We start from the raw sequence: 19,569 nt of genomic DNA on the forward strand, positions 1-19,569 counted from the left end.
GAGCCTTGGGAACGGTCTAGTTAGGAGATTCCCGTATGTAGTAGGAGCTTATAAACATTTGCTGAATGAATGTAGATGCCCTGGTCCAATCCGATGGAGCACTTCTGTGACGTGCTCAAAGAATAACTCTCCTTTCCACCTGAGAGGGGGTGACAACTTCCCTGGTGATTAAAGGCAAGAATTTTTTGCTTTATGCTGTTAACCTTAGGCGGGGAGACTGGGGGATCTTCATATATATTTTTAAATTTGGTTCACTCTGCACTTGGTCTTTGGTCTCTGTATAATTTTGAGAAACTCTTTATGAGTGATCATTCTTTGATCAGATTGAACAGGTTCCAGGGGGAAGGACCAATCCTGTCCCATCAGCCATTCTATGTGTCTTGTCCTGGGACCCAGTGGATGCTCAGCATGTAAGTGAACCGACAGGATTGAGTGAAGAGATGGGAGCATCTCATTATTGTGGCGGATCTCTGTCCAATGCCTTGAGATTTGGGGAAGGGTTTACGAGTGCAGAAGGGAGAGGTCAGGTCCTCTGTGCTTTTCCTGAGTGCCCTGGCCTTACCCATTCCCCCAGCCCCCTCTGGGCAGCCAAGCCAAGGAGCTGGGCCACCAGGGGTTGTGCTGATCAATAATCCACCTTCACCCCAATTCCGGGGGTAGGTACACATGGTTGTAGACACTGGAGTCAGGTCCTTGGAGGAATTCCTCACCGAACTATGTTTTGGACCTTTTATTTTTCTCTAGAACCTCCAGCTGAAGAAGATTGTTTTAGACACATGAAAGTTGAGGACACCTTCTGTCCCCTCACAACCCAGGTGGGGCTGGGAGTCTGCTGTTTCTATAGCCGGTGGGCTCGTGTTGATTTGGGCATCCCTGTGCCTGAATTCCTGCAGTACACTCGGTGGTAAGGATGGGGGTGCCTGGCAGGGAGGGAAGCGGGTTGGGAGACTGTACAGCTGGGCTGATGTTAACCTGGGGTGAGCGGGAGCTTGCTGATGCATGGCATCTCGGGGCAGGGAACTCTCCACACTCAAGAGGGGTTCCCACTCCCGCAGGGTCCCTTTGATCAGGGTGCTGGGCTGTCAGGGGACCACAGGGGTCCCAGTGAGGATTAGGGTGCCTTCAGGCAATGGGAAGTGTGGGGTCCAGTGGCAATTGAATTAACTCTGCACCCAAACCCAGCCCCCACCTCTTTCAGCCTGTTTCCTAATCTGCAAAACTGGAATGTTATTAAACATCTCGCGGGGTCATTGATGGGCTGGGACAGACTAGACAGTCAGGAGCTGGAATTCCTCTGTCCCCTGATTGTTTGCCTTCTTTCTGACTATTTGCTCTCACAAGCTCAGTCTCTCTGTCTCTCGCTCTTTCACTTCTAAGTGTCTCTCATGCTCTGGTTTCATTTGATTTCCAACCACCGCCCCTCCCCTCCGCCAAACTCCAGATGAGTGAACTTGATTTCTATGTGTCAGTTCCAAATTACCAGGAAAGATGCTCTGTCACCTCTGGATCTGCTGTCCAACCCATGAGTTGTGGCCAGAGGAGCGAGTCCTTCTGGGACCAGCAGAGGGTCTCTGCCGAGCCCCCAGCCACCACTGTGGGAGCACATAGCTCTCCGTGGAGGAAGTACTGGCTGTGACCTTGTGTCACTAAGTGTGAATTTATGTCTTCTCTTGAACCACCTTCATCCTCCTAAACAAAGATGAAAATTAAACACTCCCGGGATTTCTGTCATGGAACACTCAGGTTGGGGGCTAATGGGGCTGGAATTTCTGCTGTATTTAAGGGGCTACACTGAATCCCCAACGAGAGCCTACAAAGGGAACAGCACCGGCCCCACCCGGCACTTAGGGCGCTGAGTCTGCGTGACGGTGAGCCAGGCTTCTGACCACAGCTCAGGGGTCTGTTCTGACCAATTAGCCTTTGAAACCAACCAGCTTTGGATTCCTCAATCCCACCCTGAGGTTTTACCTGAACCATCAGCTTCTGTATCTCTGAAGACAGATGCTGAGGACCCTTCACGTAAGCCGTTCGCACAGCCCTGTTCAGGCCTTTGTGCTGCACGGTCTGCCCGGCGAGCTGACCGAGGTTGGTATTTTACTGATGTTAGAAGTAGTCTGGTTTCCCGATGTACTGTTTCACTGAACAAGCAACAGAAGCCACTTCTCGCTGATAAAAGCAGAAAAGGGACATAATGAAAAGATACTGGGAGGGTGTGTGGAGTGGCCAGGACCGGAGCCAACCCAGGAGCTGTAGGAGGTGTTAGGGAGCCCCAGGCACCAGGCTGGGAGGGGTGCTACCGGGCCCCCTGCCACCCCAGAAGGGACCCCCCTCCACCCGACCCTCCACCTCACTCACTGCAGGTTCATGTCCCGGCAGGGCCAGGTCACACTGAAGCCACCAGCACACACCTCAGTTGGGGAGCTGGCCCCGTCTGAGCTGCGGGCGTGCCTGGTGTGGGGAGAGGCCCAGTTAGAGGAAGGCAGTTCCCCTACTGTTCCGAGTTAAGGTGCAAGTCAGTGCCCATCACTCAGGAGAGCCAGGCTGGACGGACCTCATTGTGGTGACTAGGCTGTCTGAGTTCACTTATTACTTTCTACGTTTGAAGGCCCTGGAGGGAGAAAAAGTGAAGGTTCTAGTACTTATTTTGTGTTTCCCACGTACCAGGTGTGGTAAACAAGCCACTTCAGACAAGGCCCGGAGCAACCACGTAAATAGGCCACGGAGCAAGTCGTGCAGTCAGGCCTCTGTGGTCCCGAAACCCGTGTCCCCATCGGCTCCATAGTTACCAGTGGAAACTAGGGGGATTTATGGGACTGTGTGCTCCTGTGAGGGCTGGGATATGTGTGTTTAAGTCCACATCTTCAGAAACTCGGCTAGAACCACAGCCACTGATTGCACGGTGGCAGAGGAAGGGAGGATTCCAGCCTCTGGTCCAGCTCGTGTGGAGCTCAGAAGTTCTTCCTCCTGTCCTGAAAATAACACCAAATCTGAGGGAGCTGCAAACCCACTGCTCTTCTTAGATCCCAGAAGACTGAGGGGGAAAGCTGCTTCCAACCCAGAGAGGTTGCAAAGGGAACAGCGGGCAGGCTTGGAGAGTCACAGCTCCCAAGGCAGAACCTGCTTTTGTAAGAACCCCGGGGGCAGGCAGATTTAACAGGTCCCTGAGGCCAGCAGGAGGCTCAGTGTGGGGAAATCAGAGTGTGACAACTCCAGGGGGCCAGTCAGAGGGGCCCCATGCTCTTTTTCATGTATTTTACATCCAGGACCGTGTCCTGTTCTCAGAATGAAGGTCAGAGGATAACTCCTCATGCTTCCTGCCTGGAGAGGAGAAAATAACTGTATTGAAATACACCCAGAACATTCTGTTTCATTGGGGGAAGTTGTTTTTTGTTTGTTTTTTTAATGAGAAATTATTTTACCAGAGCCTAACCAACCTGGGAGAAGGGAAATCCCTTCTGTGTCACCCAAATTGGGGTGGGGGAAAAGAGACACACTTGTGGAGGTCACAGCTCAGGGCACAGGCTCAATGAGAACTAATCACAGGACTGCAGATGCCCTGCTCTGTCCCGCTCCCCCAACACCTTACCTCCATGTCAGTAGGGCCCGTGTGTAATAACAGGAATAATACTAACAGAAGTAAATGTCTCAGGAGTGTCTAGGGAAAACCCAAAGACAGCGGGGAGATGAAAACAAGGACACACAGGCTGTTTTAGCCTCTCACACCAATAGCTGTAGCAAACTACACACAGCCCAGCCCCAGTAGATAAACAGACAACCTCACAGAAGAAATTATTTATTTTGGTTCTCTTACCCAGTGCATTCCATGGTGCATCCTCGCCTAGAATTGAGTGGAAGCAAGTCCATCTCAGAAGGGACATAACTGAAGAGGGATGGCTTCCCAGACTCTGAGGGGCAGAGAGAGCACCAGCCTGGGTTAGAGAAAGGTGAGGGGTGGGGTAGGGTGTGGGCTGCCTTCTTCCCCATATAAGGAACCTTCCTGAGGCCAGCACAGTAGGAGGGAGGGCCATGGGGTGGAAGCAGCCAGACTTCATCCTGAGAACTGTTGGGATGCCTCAAAGGGACCATTCAGGTGCCCAAACTGGGCCCTGATTGAGGGAGCCAGTCGGTCTGACTCAGAGCCCAGGACTGAGGTGGGCTCACAGCAGGCCGGTATTACTTGGCCGGATCCATTTCACTTCTCCGAAGCCCTGTGTAAAACATGAAGCGTGGACGGCCTGGTGAGCACAGCTCTGCCCTCAAGACCGGTTTCAACTCCTCTCTTCCCAGAGAACAGCATCTCTGAACCCGTCCTGGGTGACCTCACAGAGATCACCCTAGTGGCCCAGGCTAGTGACCGGGAACATGTACCTTCCTGCAGGCAACCCCTGACGTCCACTGATGCATCATATACTGGCAAAGAGTGAGTCACTGTGCATTGGTCTAACAGCAGAGACTCTGCCAAAGGCCCAAGAGGTGGTGTGTGGGACATGCAGGGGTGCAGGAGTGTAAGCAGTGCAAAAGTGTAACTGGTGACAGGGGTGCAGGGGCTGTGGAGGGCGCAGGCATTTCAGGGGATGTGGGGGTGGAGGGATGCAGAATTGCAGAGAGTAGCAGGGGTGCAGAGGTGCAGGGAGTGTAGGGATGCAGGGAGGTGCTCAGGGACCTGGCCAGGATAAGAAGGCAAGTGCACATCCTTGCAGTCAGCCTGACCCCGGTAGGCTATTGCAATGCTTTTGGGCGGCGGCGGCGGCGGTGGCGGTTGGGAGGCTGCCCGGGCAAGCCGATCGATTTCTTCTCTTCCCTGCAGCCTGGCCTGGGGTGGGGCTTGGCCGCCGGAGATTCGCCAGATGTTGCACTCCAGGTAAGCTTGCTCCTGGTAGGTGGGGCGGTTAGGTCAGAAGGCAGTGGCAGCGGCAGAGGGGCGGAGCGGGTCTACCCCTGGTGAACGGGTGGAATAGCTGCCTTGTCCCGGCTGCTGGGCCTGGGAGCGGCCTCTTCTTCCCCAGGTCGCCGGACACTCCTGTCCCACTCAGCTGGCTGAGTGCGGAGTGGGGGCGGGGCCGTTAAGTTGCGGGACCCACGGGGGGAGGGAGGCTGCCGCGGGGGAGCCGATCAATTCGCTCCGCTCTCCCCAGAGGCGGAGCCAGGGGCGGCTTCTGCTGTCCTAGAGGTGGGACGCGGGTCTCCAGATGAGCTTGCTCCTGGGAGGCGGCGGCGGAGGCGGCAGGGGCAGGGGATGTGTTCCAGGGAGTTGCTCCATTTCTTCTCTCCCCCACGGCCTGGCTTGGGGGCGACGTCTGCCGCCGGAGATTTGCCTCAGGTCCGACTCCAGGTGAGCTTGCTCCTGGGAGATGGGTGCGGTGCGGTCAGGGGGCTGGTAAGGTGGTGGCTGCAGGCATAGGGAGGCTGCCCCGGAGGAGACTGTGGATTAGCTCCATGTCTGCACCGCGTGGCCTGAAGGCGGCCTCTGCTGCTCCAGGTCCCGGGACACCCCTGTCCCACTTTGCCTGCTGGGGGCGGGAGGCAGGGTAGTCAGGGTGCAGGGGTGGCGGTGGTCGGGGGCCTGCAGCGGGGGAGCGGACCATTTGCTCCCATCTTCCCCGCGTCTTTTCCTGGGGGCGGTCGCTGTTGCCCTGTGTTATGAGACGCGTGTATCCTAGTCGGCCTGACCCCGGGAGTTGGACTTGGTACTTTGGGGGTGGTGGCAGCAGCGGCAGGTTTTCCCATGGAACTTGTCCATTTGCTCCCACTTCCCCCCATGGTTTGCCCTGGGGGCGGTCCCTGTTGTCCCAAGTTCGTCGGACGTCCATCTCCAGGTCAGCCTGCTCCCTAGAGGAGGCCACTGTGAGGTCATGGGCAAGAGTGGTGGCTGCTGCGGGGGTAGGGGCTGCCTTGGGGAGCTGGTGGATTGGCTCCCGTCTCCCCGATGGCCTGGTGTGGGAGTGGCCTCTCCTGCCCCAGGTCACCAGACGCACCTGTCCCACTCAGCCTGCTGGGGGAGGGGCGCCCTGGGCGGTGCCTTTAAGGTGCGGGGGTGGCGATGGCGGGGGTAGAAGACCTGCAGCGCGGAGCCTGTCAATTTGCTCTCCTCTTCCCCGTGACCAATCCTGGGGGCGTCCTCTGCTGCCCAAGAAGCCGGATGCCCGTCTCCAGGTCAGCTTGCTCCTGGGAGACGGGCCCGATGTGGTCGAGGGGCAGAGGCAGTTGCGACGGCCGGCTGCCCCGCCTAATGGGGCCACTTCTTCTCCTCTCCCCTGACCTGGCCTGGGGACGTCCTCTCTGGCGCAAGATTCGCCTGACACCCCACACCTGGTCTGATTGCTCCTGGAAGGTGGGCGCGGTGAGATCAGGAGGTGGAGAGGACAGGGGCTGCCCCTGGAGAGCTGGAGGATAAGCTCCAATCTCTCTGCAGGCCTGACGTGGGGGCGGCCTCTGCTGCCCCTCGTTCCCAGGTCACACTTCTTCGGGTCATATTTCCCCGGGGTTGCGGTAGGGTGCGGGGGCGTCGGGGTGTTGGCGGGGGTATGGAGCCTGCCGCTCGGGAGCTGGGGGTTTAGCTCCCATCTTTTCCGCAGATTGGCCTGAGGGCAGCCTCTGTTGCTCCAGGTCGCAAAGCAATTTCCCTGACAGCTTAGCCACCAGAGGTGGGCAGGATGGGCTGAGAGGGCTGAGGCAGCCGCCAAGGCAGCGACGGAGGGGGCTGTCCCTGGCCAGCTGGTCAATTTGTTCCCATCTCAACCTTTGCTGCCGCAGTTTCGCAGAACGCCCTTCTCCAGTTTATTCTTCTCCAGGGAGGTGGGCGCAGTGCATGCAGCCCGAGGTCTGGGCTCTCCCTTGGGAGGGGCAGAACTCTCTTGTTCTCCTTTGTCTTTATTCTTCAGCGAAGTGGTTACTGGACGCAATTCTTAATTCTGAGAAAGTGTAGCCTGTGTTATGGAAGAGCTGCTGGACAGTGAGGTTTCTGGGTGGATTTTCACATCAGCTGATGCCCCAGGCAGGCAGGAAAGCTATTACTCAGAGCTTCTTAGTCCGGGGTTGGGGATGGCCCCGCCATCCTCACCATGCTTTTTAAAAATGTGTTACTCCCCTCTTTTTCCTAGGTGACATTTTAGGTTATTGGGTCTCAGATTGCTGACACACTCATCCCTGTTCTCAGACATCTTTTAAACTTGGGTGAAGTGATAAGTAGGGGAAGATGATTTACTGAAAGGTAAGAATACTTAAATTCGCATTAAAGCTACATTCTGTCAATCTTTCTAAAATGATTTTCCTCTGATTCTAAATCCACGACTTAGTGAATGTTGTACTCCTGTGTAAATTATTGATCTTCACATCACATTTGTTGAGTGGTCAACGAGATTTGTTAATTAGATTATTCCTGAAAGGAAAAGTTCAGGCTTTTCAGAATTCCTTGTCTGATGTCACCCAGGCAGTCACAGTAGAAGACAGAGCTGATATAAAAATCCCTCAGCTGCCTGAACTGCAAAGCTTCTGGGATTACTGATCCCTGAAATGCAGGTGACTCTTGATGATAATCTGGGGGATGGTTTAAATGATCAGATTCTTCCAGTCCTATAAATGGGTTCCGTGGCCCCAGCCCCGGGAGAACTGGACATAAGGGCCATATCGTGTGTGGTGGGATGGGAAGGCAAGGTGTAAGAGCTGGAATCACTGAGATTCCACACTCGCTAAACACAGACTCCAGAGCCTAATTGTTGTCAGGTTCTGTTCTGGATTTGAGAGTGTGTTCATACATGATTCTTGCCCTTCTGGAGTCACTGCCTGGGTGGAAGTAACCTTTACATAGATCTGTGGAGGATGACATTTAAGTAGATGGGCTGTTATGGTTCTCAATGTGCCCAGGCTTGCTCTTCCAGGCACTCGTGGGACTAACGCGAGTCATGTTATTCACTCATTCACTGATTTATTACCCTTGAATTGATCACTCGTCCCACAGTAAGTGAAACAAGGTAACAGGAAGCTGAGTTTTGTCCCCTCTCCTATCACTGATTGTTTTTCAGTCGGGCGCCCTGCGTATGCATTGTGAAACGGTGGTATTTCGTGCCCAATGGGGCAGCACTGTCAGTTCTGAGAATCAGGGGAGACACATGGGTAGGACAGCACCCTGACACACATGGCACCCCCCATCCCGTGAGACAGAATTGTCGATGCTCAGGTGACCCGATGTAGACTGCGGTGCTAAACCTGAGCATGTTTAGTTATCCTGGTGGCTATGAAAATACAGACTACCAGTCGCTACCTCTGGAGACTCTGAGGGTGTGCACCCCAGGATTCTGCATTTTAAGAAGCACTTTAACGAATCCTGATGAAGAGATCTGAGTGTCCCACGGAGAAACACTGGTGTGCGAGGCACCAATATTGAGGATTCTCAGGGAACGATGTCTTTTTAGGATGGTCCATGGGCCCTCACTTTAGACTTTTGCCTTGGGTTTAATTGTATGTGTTCAGAAGTGATGTCTTTCAATTCCAGTGCATGTCAGCATGCTCTGTGCAGGGATTTACTCTCAGTAGATGGCAAAAACTATGATTCTTCAGGTCACCGAGCTACACTGTGAACGATATTTTATTTTGGTTTTCTTTGTAGCAATGCAGAGTCTCCCGAGAAGAGATTTAGACTCAACAGCTTTGTGTCAGACTTTGGAAGACCGCTGCTGCCCAAGGTGTTCTCTGGCAGTGCAATGACGAATCTAGGTCCCTCTTTCACTGCTACATCAATGAAGTGGACCACTTGGACAAGGCCAAAGCTGGTATCCCTACCATAGCCCTTTACAGTGTTATTCGGCTCCAGGAAGCCATCAGATGCAGCAGGTGGCCAGAGGAGGAGCCGAACAGACTCATGAAATGTGACATCCCCAACTTTATCAACACGGACCAGAACTCTGCCTTTGTGGAAGATGATTTCCTGATTTTGTAACTACCGATTGTTCTAGAAAATAAGCCAGTTGCCCAGAACTCACACAAAGACTTGAATTGAGAAACGTGCTTTCTCAGGTATCTTTCTGAAGATGTGAAGTCTGTCTTTGTATGGAAGGAAGTCCCCTTTCACAAAACTGAATGTGTTTGTGTCTGAGAGAGGGAAATGGAGACAGAAAGACGAAGAAGCAGAAGAGAGCCCCCTCAGAAGAGATCTAGTTAAGGTGAGTTTTTGTGCCTTTAAAAAACATTTGGGGTTTTAGGGGGAACAAAGTATTTACACTGTCTTATTCTCCTCATTGGAAACCTTGGCCCCGTCGTCAGAGTCAGCGGCCTTGAACGGGGGTTGCACGCTGCGTTTCATCTGGCACTGCCACTTCCACGCTCTGCCTTTAGCACGTTGCTTTGCCTGTCAGGGTTGCCACCCTTTTAACTGTAAGGTGAGGAGTCTGGAGTAGATGATCCACCCCAGCTCTGCTGTTTTGCAAATTTCTGATTTCGTATTCGGATGAGTCTGGGATACACCCAGAGCAGTATAAACCAGGCCCTACCTCCTGCCTATTGCTGGGGCATCCCTCAGGTCTGTGCCTTCTACTCAACCCTTTGCTGAGCCCAGCTTTTGTCAGGAGCCCAAGTGCCTACCGGGATGGCAGGGGACTTGTCTTTCGTGGTCACGGTGGCCAAGAATTCTATTGGTGTGCTGAAACAACTCTTCTGAGATCCTCCACCCACCCCTGCTCAAACCTAATGACAGCACTACGGTTCCTTTCCTAGGAGGAGAATCAATCCATGGTGCATTTTATGACAATCCTGTCCCCAGGGATGCACGGAAGTTTATCAGCTGAGTGAGGGGAGGTGCCTCTGTGTCCCTGTATCTCTGTCTGCTGACAGTTCGCTGCCACCGGCTACTGAACAAGAAAAGTGCTATTCACCATGTTGTGTGTTTTCCAAATGTGTAGGTGATGGTCTTGTGGCTCGTGCGTGGGCTTTGATTTGGGATGGTGAAGGGCTTATAAATACCTCATCAACATGTATTCGAGGTGGCCTGGTGCCACACAGATTTGATTCATGAAGGCATCAAGCCTGCACACTGGTTTGGAAACAACTTGGTTTTGATCATTCACACTGCGTGCATGACTCGCTGCTAATCTCTGGGTGGTTTTTTCATTTCAGATTTATTCACCCCATGTCTTGCTTAAGCTGAAAAATACATTTATTTCACCAGAATATTCTCTGATTCTTTGTTTACACACATCCAGTTTTTTTAATTCCTTTAAAAATGATTCTGTGTTTATAATGCCTCCTAATTTCTATCATCTCTATGTTGCCAGTGGCCTGAGACATGCACCAGATTTGATGCCGGAACAGTTCCACCAAAAGAAATCCCTTTGCCGTAATATCTTTTGAGGAAAATATTATTCTTTAAGGCTCTAACAGTAAATCGTAGAAGAAAGCATGGAACATTTCTTGTAGTTAATACATGTTCATGTGAAAAGAAATGATATTTTCATTAAACAATGTTGATTTTAATAACTTTTACAAATGTGAACATTATTATTCATAATTTAAGTAACCAGATAAAACCACAGTTATTTATTATGAAGATTGAAAACTATTTACACGGTCTCTTAATTAGAAGTAGCTTTATTAGAAGACTGAAGGGTATTTAAAAGATGGAAAAATACCCATGATGACACCATCATTTTTATTAACTAAATATCAAGAACTGTGCAGGGATAAGATTTAACCCTCTGCAAACTGCCAAGTTAGCATGAGGTAGTTTGTGGATGCTGCCAGAGGACAGGACACTCCCCCAGGATCAGAGACAAAGGACTTCCTGCCAGCACAGCAGGCAGCCTGTGGTTCAAGTTCATATTGGTTCCTGAGTTCCTTTCCTATTGCTGTTGTAACAAAGGACCACAGACTCAGTGGCTTAAAGCAATACACATTCATCTTCTCACTGTTCTAGGGTGCAGTAGTGCAAAGTCAATGTCAGTGGGCTAAAACCAAGGAGTGGCCAAGGCTAAGTTCCACACCGAGGCTCTTGGGAGGGATTCGTCATCCTACCTTTCCCAGCTTGCAGAGGTGCTCACACTCCTTGGCCCAGGGCCCTGTGTCACTGTGACCTCTGCTGCCACTTTACATCTCTGTCTCTGACTATATAGATATAGAGGAAGAGTCTTCTACATCTGGTATGGACCCTTTTTCCTACATGGACATTGTATCCCTATTTATGTGCAGATGAAAACCCCTTCCCTCCAGGGTGCGGTGGCATCAGCTCACAAGATGACCACTCTGGGCTTTAAGTGTCCTCTTTGTATTGTCATCAGGGAACTTCTCTCTCCATAGTTAGCTCTGTGTTAATTTGTTGTTATATTTTACCCAGAATTACTGAAAGTTTTACTTAAAAGGGATCCTAATTAGCTCTGTTTACCTGTTTCCAGAGCTGAAAGCTTCAGTTCTAGAGTATCAGTTTGACTTTTCCTAAAAATACATTCCAGTATATTTCTCTGGTGAAAGTCTCTAAACTGTTATCTATTGTCCCATCATTTCCTTATTTTCTTGAATATATTAAAAGTATTTTATAGCCTTTATTGGTAACTCTGATGCCTACATCACCTGGGGTTTGCATCCTTTGTCTAATGCTCCTTATTCTCATGTTATCTGTCATATAGTCTGGACATGTTGCATGTCTAGAAATTCTTTATTACATGGCAGACATTGCAAATGAAAAATCCATGTTATCTTCCGTGAGAGCTTTTCTACCTTCCCGTTAGGCAGACAGTGTGAGGGACTGATCATGTCACTCCAATCAGGCGCTGAGGTGGATCAGGACTAAAGTGCCTTTTTTCTTAAAACAGCTTTGAGGTATACTTGGCAAAATAATTTTCACACGTTTAAAGTGTACAGCTTAATACGTTTTGACGTAAGTATACCCCAAGGAACCATGACCACACTCAAGACAGTGAACATACCCATCACCCACAAAGCTTCTCTCCTGACTTTTGTTGTCCCTCCCTCCCTCCCCGTCTCTTCCCCTGGGAACCATTGATCTGCTTTCTATCACAACATAGTGGTTTGCATTTTCAAGATCCTTATATGAATGGATTCATGCAGTATCTACTCTATGTTGTCTGACTTCTTTCATTCAGTGTAATTATTTTGAGAATCATCTGTGTTGCTGTATTAATAGCTTGTTTGTCTTATAGTAGAGTATTGTTTAGTGCTGAGTTTTTACTGAAGAGTTTATTGTGAGCAGTGTTTGTATAGACCATCATTCCTTTCTGCATTTACTTCTTGATGGATGCATGGGTTATTTACAACTTGTGCTATTATAAATAAAATAGCAGTGAATGTTTGGTTACAAGTCTTTGTATGGACATATGCTTTTCCTTTCTAAAGCACCAGATGAGGAATGTCTGGATTATATGGTACACAGGTGTTTACCTTTTTAAAAGAATCTGTTAAAGACTTTTCCAAAATGGTTGTACTATTGTAAATTCCTCGTGGTGTGTATCAGTTCTGGTTGCTCTACTTCCTTGCCAGCACCTTGTAAGGTCAGTCTTTCTAACTGTATTCATTCTAGTGTGTATGTGAACTAGTATCTCACTGTGGTTTTTAAAAGCATTTCTCTAATGACTAATGACACCTTTAATCAGCATCTTTTCATATGATTATTATCCATCTGGATATCTTTACTGAAGTGTGTTTTCTGGCCTCATTCATTCAGGTGTTTGAATTATTATTGAATTTTGAGACCTCTTTATTCTGGATCAGATACAAAGAGAGACCTTTATCAGATATATGATCTGCAAATAGCTTCTGTCTATGGCTTGTCTTTTCATTTGCTTAGCAGTGTTTAGAAGAGCATTGAAGAGTCTTCATGTTCATAAAGTTCACTCTATCAGTTTCTTTTTAAAATAGATGATACTTTTGGTGTCATAGCAAAGAAAAATTTGCCAAACCCAAGGCCATAAACCTTAAGCCTATGCTTGTTCTCCTAGCTGTTTTATAGTTTTAGATTTCCTATTAAGATCTATGATCCATTTTGAGGTAAATTTTGTATATTTTGTGAGGTGTGGATCAAAGTTCATTTTTTTTTTTTTGCGTATCACGATCTAATTGTTCCAGCACTACATGCTGAAAAGATCCTTTCTCCACAGCATCCTTTTTGAGAATCAATTGTCTGTATAAGTCTTGGTTTAGTTCTGAACATTCTATTGTGTTCCATTATTCTATTTTCCTGTTTTACACCAACACCCTAATTTCTGATTACTGTAGCTTTACAAAAAAAGTTTGAAAATCAGATAGTGCAAGTCTTCCAACTTTGTTTTTCTTGTTCAAAGTTGTTTTGGATTTTTGGGATCCTTTGAATTTTTATATGAATTATAGAATAAGTTTTTAAATTCCTTACATCCTGTTCTGCCAAAATTCCACCCATGTCTTTGGCCGTCTCCAAAGCCACATTTTCTGAAGAAGTCTCTCTAGATCCCAGGTGAAAGGAATTTCTCTTTCGTTTGTGCTCAAATCACATTTGATATTATTTGATTCCATTTAATCATATTTGCCTGTATGTACTTGTCTGACCTTTCCAGCCATTTAGTAAATCTCAAAAGATTAGGAATCTTGACTTGGTTCCCTCTGTGTGCTGAGAAACTAGTTCTATGCTTTGCAGGAGTGAGCCCTGCAGTAAGAGGTATCTGCAGCACACATCTAGCTCATTGCTTGAATATTGTCAAGGAATTCTGCAGATTTAGAATTGTTTATTGATTGTTGTCTCCAAGACGGCTCAGTCTTTTTTATTTCTATTGCTACTGCTGCAGTTTCAAAGAACAATGGGCTAGTTATTTTCCAAATATCAAATCATACTCTAATTGTGTTGTCACGCAAATTATGTGCTGCTGTGTCTTAACAACCTGCTTAGTGTTCACAGGCTCCTTCACTCATGGAAAATTTGGGAGAATGTCATATCCTTAGAGATAGCAATGCTGTCTTTGGCGACCTGAGCAGCAGTATCTGAATTCACTCCTGCTGTTTTTCCAGTGTCCCCTCTAGACCTCCTCCAGCCCTCCATGGGGGGCCCTGCAGTTCTGCCCTAGAAAAGCCTGTTGCTTCTCAGGAAGACTTCCCTATGAAACATAACCATGTCCTTCTTGTGGGGACATTCAGTCCAGAGACCTGAAAGCAGGGGAAAATATTTAGCCTGCTTTTGGTAGAACCTAAATTCTTCCATACTTGTTAGAAGCAATTTCAATGAGGAAACTGTTTTGGCATCTAACAAATCAGCATAAATGACTGATGAGGAAGATCAGCTTCCCCATCCCACTCAGTCGTCATGTTGATGTGACACACACATTGGCAAACATTTTCTCCTGTGAGCAACATAAAGTTCAAGACGTTATGAATGGCTTTTTGTTTTTATTTCTTAGTCTTTCCACATTCACTGTGTCTCGTGAGATTATATGAATCCTGCTTATTTTCAGCCCAGCACTAAACTTTTTAAAAGGATCACGTGTTTAAAAGGCTAGTGGACAATTTTTTAGAAGACAGAAATCCTTAGATTTTGGTCCCAGAGTTGAATCTTGGTTAGTGGTGAATGAAAATTCCCGTTAAAATTTTAAATTCAGTGATATAAAGTCTTAAAAATAGTTAAATATTAGTCAATTTCATTAAACACTATAAGAGTTATTTACCTTTAAGCCTGTTTCTGGGGCAATTTTGCAATGATTCCCTCCCTTTATCGATTCCCTCTTTATCAGAATCCTTGAGAGGCCCCTGTCATCATTGTCAGTATCATCATCATCATCATGGAACTGATTCTTCTGGAAGATTCTAGGAAAATAAAGAGATGGACGGGATTATGTGTAGGTCAGTGTGTGCATATACAATAAGAACAGCTGTCAGACATTAGATGCAAGATACCCATTTCATTTAGGGGAGAATGTGGTCATGAAATCCTGATGTGGTGAATGAAGGAAGCGGTGGGAACAGGATAGTCAATGGAAAGGAGGAGGAAGTGAGTGAATTGGAGAGCATAGATCCTTGGTTAGTTGATCAGCACATTGGTGAGAATGAGGGGAGTGTGATGGCAGAATCATGTCCCTCCCCGGCCACAGGGTAGCCACCTGTGACATGTTACTGTACATGGCAAAAGGGATGACAGATATTTTAGGATTAAAAATCTTAGAGGATTTCTGTCTCCTAAATTGTCTATTAGTTAGCCTTTAAACCCATGATACATTATTATAGATTAGTGCAGGGGCACAAATAAAATGGATTCATATAATCTCACCAGACAAACTGAATGTAGAAAGGATAAGGAAGAAAAACAAAAAGTCACTTATAAGTGCCTTGAACCATAAATTGCTCATGAGGAAATGTTACACAAGGTGAATGTCACAGCCACATACACACTGCCTGAGTGGGATGGGACAAGGGGATCCTGAGATGAGACAATAGGGTGAGTAGTCTGGATTGTCCAGGTGGGCTGAATGTAATCACAGGGGTCCTTAAATTGAAGGATATTTCCCAGCTGAGTTTAAAATCAGAGGGAGGTGTAGCGATGGAGCAATGTTCAGAAAGGCTGCTGACCATGAAAATGGAGGAAGTTGAGGGGCACAAGCTGAGGAAGGTGGGTGACCTCTGTAAACTGGAAAAAAAAAGGAAACATTCTCTTCTAGACCCTCTAGAAGGAAGGAACCCTGCTGGTATCTTGAATTTATCCCAATGAGAACTATGTTGGATCTCTGACATCCACAGCCATAAGCTAATAAGTCTGTGCTGGTTTAAGCTATTAAGCTTATGGGAATTTGTTACAGTGGTAATAGGAAAATAACATAGTGAGTGGTAGTGTAAGGGATTAAAGGTCTAGGATGGGGTGTGGAGAGAATTCTGACATTTACACCTAAAAAACAACCAGGTGAAGTGGGAAGGTGTTTTAAGGAAGACCTACCTGGCAGGGCTGTCAAGCAGACTGGAGTGAGCGAATCCTTGGAGTTAGAGGAATCAATTAAACCTCACAAGGAAAATAAGAAATAAAATGTAGCAGGGCTTCAGTGTTAGTAGATGTAGGAATGGAAATGGGCAGAGAGATATAAACATTATTTTGAAATTAGCTACAGGTTTGATGACTGCATGTTTGGGAGAGTTAGCCGATGTGTGGACTGAATGCATCCCCTCAAAATCCATATGTCGAAACCTCATCTCCCAGGGTGATGATATAGGGATGCGGGGCCTTTGGGAGGTGATTAGTAGGATAAAATGAGGTCATGAGAGTAGAGCCCTCATGAATGGTATTAGTGTTCTTATACAGGGCCCCAAAGTGCTTGCTTCTCTCTCCTCTCTGGGCCATGAAGATAGTGGGAAGACAGCCATCTTCAAGCTGGCAATCCTCTCCCAGATACATTGACCTTGAAAGCCTCAGCCTCCAAACCATAAGGAATATGCTGGTTGTTTAAGCCACCCGACACACGGTAATTTGTTACAGAATCCCAGACTGACGAAGACAGTGGAGAATGCCACTGTGTTTTGCACTGATTGCCTGGAGAATGCTGAAACCCAGGGAAGTGGGCAGCACAGACGTTTACTCATTTAATCCTGCCAACACTGTAGGGGATAGAGTCTACATTTTCCTCGCTATTTAAAAGGTAAGGAAAAGAGGCACAAACAATAACAATGACAACGACAACAACAACAACAACAGCAACAATAATTTGTCCAAGATTCACACAGAACTCCCTGGAGGGAGAGTGAGAATTAATACTTATGCAGGCTGGCCCCAGAGCCCCTGCTCATAACTACTAAGTCAGATCACCTTGCTTATTTAATCAGTTTTTTTCAACTGTGATATGAGTGTACTGTGTCCAGTAACTTATAATTTCAAAATACCTCACTGTAAGGGAAACATTAGTCCCAGGCATTACAACCCACAGAAAGCTAGACATACAAAAATAACTTGTTAAGGCAAGATAACCAATAATGTTTTTAAATATTATACCTGCTGACCCTTTGCAATAAAGTGTTTTTTATAATTCTGTCTGGCTACAGAATAACATCATAATCCTGCATGTGGCTGGTGGCTCCCGTGTTGGACAGCACGGGTCTAGAGAATTTAAATGACTTGCCCAGCCTTGCCCAGGAAGCTCGTGGTGGGATCAGAGCTATAGTCTGGGACTGTTCCTTCCTATCCAAGTCCCTCATGGAAGTTTAGAAGCTTCTCCTTTGGTGCCCAGCTGTCTATCCGTACTTATGACATCTTGTCAGGTGCCCCGGCCTGCTCCTGAACATCAGCCAGAACCCACTTCTGCTCTTTTTTGGCCAGGTAATACCTTCTAGCAACTTCCATTGCCTTCTTGGCATCAGTTTTTACATGGAAGGGTAGTGGCTAGAGAAGGAAATGTGTCCACATGACAGGTTTTTCATAAATAAAGTAGGAGTGGTCAAGAGAAGAAAACCTCAGGAATACGAGTGGAAGCAGGTCATTTAATATACCAAATGCGTACTTTCAATGTATGTTTGTGTTTCTGAGTCCACGCTTGTTCTACTCGTGCATTATAGGCCAACACATCAGGAGACAAGGATTTGGGGCAAGAAATAGCGGCTTTAATTTGTAAAGCCAGCGGAGAAGATGGTAGACCAATGTCCTGGAGAACCATCATCCCAAGTCAGAATTCAGGCTCTTCTTATATTAAAAAGGGGAAGCGGGAATGCTTGGTTGATGCAAACTTGGTGTATGAATTCTTTGTTTTTAGAATCCTTTGTTCTTGCAGCTCTTCACCTGGGTCAGATCCGTGTAAACCTCCAACAAGCAAATGTTATTTTCTATTCTGTATCTTGTTATCTTTATACGAATGGAAAAGTGATAATATCCTTCAAAGTCAGAGCCTTGAGAATAGGGTCTCCTGTATATTTCAGGATCTAGGCAACATTGTTTCACAAAAGGTGCAGAAACAGCAAGACTAAGCCTAGGAAACAGGGCACAGGTTTAAAGTCAAAGGAACAGATCTAATATGGAGTCAGATTTGTTCTTTCCTATTTCAGTAGTGCCATGGAGAAGGCACTGTGGGCAGCTTTCTGTAGGGTCCTGGAGGCTTTCTCTCTCAGCCTCTGTGCGCCTCTATTGAAAACCCGTCATCGCTATCTGGCCTGCTGGAAAACCAGTCCGCCTGTTTTGCCCTGAAGTTGTGTTCTGTTTATAACTCATCTCTACTCCTTGGAAAACAACTCAGTAAAATCTCAGTTGGTTTCCCACCAGCCCTGAGCAGGGGTGAGGGATAGCATGTTATTATTTTATAAAAAAAATATATAAAAATGTTTTAAAACAGCACTGGGCACATAGGAGAGAGACAATCAATGCTTCCTGGCTTAAATCGAAAATGATGACTCAGTGAGTCTATGGCTGCTGTATTTGCTGAACTAGTTACTCCTTTGCTCCATTACACATTTATTTTAACTGAAAAAGAAATATATGCATATGGTTAAAAAAATTCAAACAGAGCAAAAAATACTCAAGTGAAAGAAGTTTTCCCTCATCCTCTGTTCTTACACGCCTCCCTGGAGATGCCAATGTTTACAATCCTTTGTGTGCTTTTCCAGATATGCTATGCAAGTTCCCACCAATGTATGTAAATTCCTTTAAAGTTTTACTTATTTTTAACTTTAAGGGATTTAAATCCTCAAGTGGCTTCTGCCACAGTAATAGAAAAGAAGAAATCTGACTCCATATTAGATCTGTTCCTTTGACTTTAACCCTGTGCTCTGTCTCCTAGGCTTCTTCTTGCTTGTAAAACAATGTTGCCTAGAGCCTAAAATATACAGGAGAGCCTATTCTGAAGGCTCTGACCTTTAAGGGTATTTAACACTTTTCCAATCATATAAAGATAACACGTTGCAGAATAGAAAATAACGTTTGTTTTGTTGGAGGTTTACAGGGATCTGACCCAGGGAGATAGCTGCAAGAACAAAGGATTCTAAAAACAAAGAATTCCTACACCAAGAAGTTTGCAAAAACCAAGCACATAGGAAAGCAGCCTGAATTCTGACTTGGGGAGATGGTTTTCCAGGACATTAGTTTGCCATCTAGGTCTACAGAAACTTGCTATTCCATGCCCCAACACTTGGTCTCCCAACTTACTGGCCTGTCCTGCACTGAGGAGAATGAATTTGGACTCAATAACACTTCTACCTACCTAGCAAGTTGGACACTGGGACTGAGGGCAGCTCTCCCACACACAGGGGCCTACGGTGAGCCCTTGATTATTCCCCGAGGTTGGGGTGTGGTTTACCCAGGAGGGATGGGGACTCTACACCAACACTCAGGCAGTCTGCTCCTTCTGGGGCTCTGACATTTTACCTCCCGCTCCCTGCCAGCCCAACATTTGGGACAGTGGAGCTAAGGCAGAGATCGTGCCTGCCTGTTTCCCAGCGTGTAAAAGGGGAATATGTACTCTTCCCAAGGTAGTTCTGAGAAACAACACCTGCGGGTGCTTGGTTCCCTGAGCAACAGTAAACCTAGCTCCTTGTGGGGGCAACGGGTATGATACCCGTAGGGTTTCTGCAGAGACCTTAGCTGGAGGGCTGGGCCAGGGACGTAAAATATGAGCTGTGGGCAATGACGGGTAAGAGAAGGGTGTATAG

This window comes from Vicugna pacos, unplaced genomic scaffold, assembly GCF_048564905.1.
Source record: "Vicugna pacos unplaced genomic scaffold, VicPac4 scaffold_116, whole genome shotgun sequence".
Classification (NCBI taxonomy): domain Eukaryota; kingdom Metazoa; phylum Chordata; class Mammalia; order Artiodactyla; family Camelidae; genus Vicugna; species Vicugna pacos.